This window comes from Nanorana parkeri, unplaced genomic scaffold, assembly GCF_000935625.1.
Source record: "Nanorana parkeri isolate BGI_ZX_2015 unplaced genomic scaffold, ASM93562v1 scaffold344, whole genome shotgun sequence".
NCBI classification, from domain to species: domain Eukaryota; kingdom Metazoa; phylum Chordata; class Amphibia; order Anura; family Dicroglossidae; genus Nanorana; species Nanorana parkeri.
Window position 1 is genome coordinate 317646 of NW_017306612.1, and position 4485 is coordinate 322130.

The 4485-nt window shown below is 48.3% G+C and overlaps 1 protein-coding gene across 1 annotated transcript in view; it reads right to left on the reverse strand.

Moving 5' to 3' along the window:
• The window catches only part of RIN3 (Ras and Rab interactor 3), a 30735-nt gene that overhangs the window by 25012 nt on the left and 1238 nt on the right, over nucleotides 1-4485 (reverse strand). The window lies entirely within an intron of this gene.

The following is a 4485-nucleotide window of genomic DNA, read 5'->3' on the forward strand; positions in this document are numbered from 1 at the left end:
AAACTAAAAATGTTCACAAGATGAACTCTGCCAAAAAAAAGTATTTAAATATATTCCTTAATAGCCACAAAATGCTAGAAATCCACTTTGTGCGCTCCAAATGGCTTTATAAAGCCAGATATTGTCTTGTAAAAGTAGTAGTGACATCATCAGAGAGCAGAGCCGGGGGAGGGGCCCAGTAGGCTCCACCCACTACAGGAGGGGGCGGAGACAAGACCAGTCACCCTGCACAAGGAGAGAGAGCAGCAGTGACCAGTCTTTATTACAGGAGGGGGCGGAGACAAGACCAGTCACCCTGCAGAAGGAGAGAGAGCAGCAGTGACCGGTCCTTATTACAGGAGGGGGCAGAGACAAGACCAGTCACCCTGCACAAGCAGAGAGAGCGACAGTGAGCGGTCTTTATGATAGGAGGGGGCGGAGACAAGACCAGTGTATGTATGCATCCTGCTCTTTAGGCTATTCACCACATAGTAGTAAGTTGGCTTGGTTATTACCACCTGCTGACTTCTGGAAGCCACAAAGACTATAAAACAAGCCCCCATCCATTCCTCCAGCTTTAGTCTCCGGCATCATCCCGGTCCGTATCTCAGCTCTGACACAGAATACAGAGGATGGCTGAGATGGCTCCGCCCACTGCAAGCGGCAGATTTACAAATCGGAGTGACCGGCGGCCAGGAACATGAATATCCCCCCCGGACAATCTGGCGGCTTCCTCTATTTCCTGTTGCCGTCAACAACAACTAAAATCACACAATGTCCTCACTGCTGGCAGAAGACGGTCCGACATTCCGACATGTGACCGAGAATTCCCCGGCGATCCCGGATGGGGGAATATTCCGGTACGGTGAGATCATATAGATACAATGTAACAGAGAGCATCGGGGCGACAGCCAATCAGAGACCAGATTATTTACAGCTGTAGGGAGACGACCATTATATATATATATATATATCTGTAACCCCCAAGAGCAGGGCTGGGCAAACTCCATCCCTCCAGCTGTGGTGAAACTACAAATCCCCATCATGCATCTGCCGCTGGAAGTCCTGCCTGTGCCTGCCAGAATCCTGCAATGCCTCATTGGACTTGTAGTGCCACCACAGCTGGAGGGGGCGGAGTTTGCGCTTAGTTTGTTCTTAGCTCTTTGTATCAAACAATTGTAACATTGTAATAAAATCCTTGCTTTCCCTCCCTCCTGCAGCAACTTCCTGCCTACATGCACTCCAGCGATGGCTGCATGGCCTTCCTCCGGGCGGGTTTCCGGATGGTGACAACAGTGGATCATGTCTGTGTAAATCTAGTCTCTGCTGGAAGTGCGTGTGACAGGGTGACAACATAGGAGGCACAATTAGGATACAGAGAGTTGTCACCCGATAACAGGAAGTGACCTTCATTGCAGGATCGCCATTTTTTTAATAAAAGCTGCAGATTTGAAGATAATAAAAACGGCTTTGAACATTTCATGAAGATGTTAACGCTTCTAGGAGATTCCAGCGATTGGGTTTACGTCTACTGTAAACGTCTCATTGTGATGTCATCATCCCCCGACCAATAGACAGGCAGGAGACGGTCCAAGCAAGACCCCTCCCCCACCTGCAAATACGACCATAGACAGGATGTCACGGCGGCTGTGGTGGACAATGGAAACTCCCTTTAATAAAAAAGGTCATTTGTGGGTTTTACCGTCACAGAGAAAAGTAACATACATTCTTATTATGTTTTTACAATCTCCTCACTGGTGACCCCCTCGTCCTCACTTGTCTCATCCATCCAAAGTAGTTGTCACAATTGTAAAAGGAATCCTTCACCCGGAGACATATGGAGTTTGTCGCTGTTGCCGACCTCTAACATGAGTGGTATAGGAGATCCAGAACCCCAGAAACACACATTAACCCTCCTGAGCCAAATATAATTCACAGGTACATCAAGTTTAGTATCAAAACGAAGGAAATTTCATATCGCACAACAATCTACTGTACGGGTTATCAGATTGCAATGTGTGAAACTATAGACAGAGGTTTATGGACAGCTTGGGGGGTGCAGAAGAGAAGTAGGTCATAAAGCACTCAGCCCTCCTGCTCACCCTCATTGGGCAAGAGGCCAGGTAAGTGAAACCCCCTAGAGGGCCCACAAAAAGCTGCTGCAGAAGTCAGCTAGAAAGTTCTTGTTGTACCATCAAAGAAGAGCAACCCCTTAAAAGGAGAACTATGAGGGGGGGTGCTTTTCACTCACCTCATAGTTCTAGCCGACCTGTGACAATGAAACTGTCACAGGTCGGCTCAGTAGATCGGGAGGTGAGCGAACACATACCGGCGTTCGCTCACCTCTCGATCCTGTGACGGCAGTGAGCCGTGACAGGGGAGGGATTGGATTCCCCCCTCCCCTGTCCGATCCTCCAGCGCTGACTGGCGGAACGGACAGCGGAGGGGGCGGGTACAGCTGGCCCTGCCTCTAGATAGGCGGAGCCAGCTGTCACTCACGCAGCTGGGTGGATCCAGACTGAATTGTCGGGATCGGCTGCGGCGTCTCAGTATACCGCAAGGTTTAGCTCGCGGTATACTGAGCTTTGGGTGACGGGAGGACGCTAGTTTGTGTCCTCCCGTTACCCTTAGGCAAACTATTGGGAAAAGCCCTGACCCCAAAGTTCTCCTTTAACAATCAAGAAGCAACCCTTACCCGCATTATGGCCACTAGATGGCGCTGAAGAGCACAGGAAATAAACACTTCTAGCTCATGTTCCACCGCTCCATCCATCGGCCATAACGCTGTCCCCAATGTTTATTGGGTGAGGTTTTTATTGAGGTTCTCTGTCCAGCGACCATCGTCCATAGACAAAGTGACGGGAAACCTTAGAGCGTGGTCACCAGAACAGGAATAGAAGGGAAACCTTCCAATGGGGACACTCTAGTAACAACCAAGAGGGGAATTTCCCTTGCTGCCCTTGAGATTTTCTATCACTTCCTGCAGAGTCTCCAGGCAGGAAGTGAAGAGAAATTTCCCCCAACAGTCAGCAAAAAAATACAAACTTTCAACCCTTTAAGTATTCTGAACTGAAACTAAATGGCTAGAAGTACACTCGGGTGAAAACGTTAATGAATTGACCCCCAATATTCAATATAAATGAGAAAGCGTGTGAATGTTGTGTGCATCTTGGGTGAATGTTGTGTTAATCTTCGGGGGAAAAACATTGCAAGACTCCTTCCACCTTTTTGTTTACATAATGTACAGAACGTCAGATGATTTGATCTCCTGAACCGCACCCAGAATAGTTTGGTCTCTGTTTACACGTCTTTTATTTTCGGTCTCCACCTCTGTGCACAGTGACAGGTCACAAAGGGATTCCACTTCCTGTGTAAAGTTCACAGCCTGGGAACCTGCTTTGCGCCTTTTTAAAGGATTCACCAATTGTAAATCGTCTATTAGAGAAAAAGGTTTCTCTGGGTTGACCCCGTGAGCAGGACAAGCGGCTCGCTGTTGAGCTCTGCATCACCGGGGCCCGGGGCTCACATCCCACCATAGACACATCTTGCATGGAGTCTGTATCGTCTCTGTGGGGGGGGGTTTCCCCTCTTTTTACCTGTCTGTTTTTCTACAGAGCCGCAAGCGATAAAACAATCGGACACAATACACTTGGTGCGATGCCGATCATTGGCAGCAGTTTTTTTTTTATAGGAATGTATTTGTTCCCTACAGAAAAGGTTATTCCCTATGGAAGAATGTTAAATATTAAAAAAAAATAATGTGACCAATGGAGTCAGTCTTATAGGTAGCCATGTGTGTTCTGCCTTGTGTCTGCAGGTAGCCTGGCCTATGCCACCTTGTGTCTGCAGGTAGTACTGCCTTGTGTCTGCAGGTAGCCTGGCCTATGCCACCTTGTGTCTGCAGGTAGCCTGGCCTATGCCACCTTGTGTCTGCAGGTAGCCTGGCATATGCCACCTTGTGTCTGCAGGTAGTACTGCCTTATGTCTACAGGTAGCCTGGCATATGCCACCTTGTGTCTGCAGGTAGTACTGCCTTATGTCTACAGGTAGTGTGGCATGTGCCATCTCATGTCTGCAGGTAGCCTGGCATAAGCTACCTGCAGACACAAGGTGACATATCGCATTCAGTTTCATATATACAGGTAATCTAGATCAGTGGTTCTCAGCCTGTGTAACCTCAGGACACACATTAGTCCTCGGACATTAACTTGCAACCCAAGTCGCACTGCAATGGAATGCACAGCATTGCGGTAGCGTGCGTTCCGGTGCGGGCGATGGAACTGTGGGTGGGAGTTGCATTCGGGGTTCCGTTCAAATGAATGGCAACACAACACACCTCCCACACCAGAGTGCGTAGTAAGTGTAATGTACTGTTCAATTAATGCGCTGTACTAGTGTGAATGGGCCCTCAAAAACACTGACAGACCCACACAACCACAATACAAAAATAATAAATACACGTGTGTGTGTGTGTGTGTGTGTGTGTGTGTGTGTGCGTATATATAT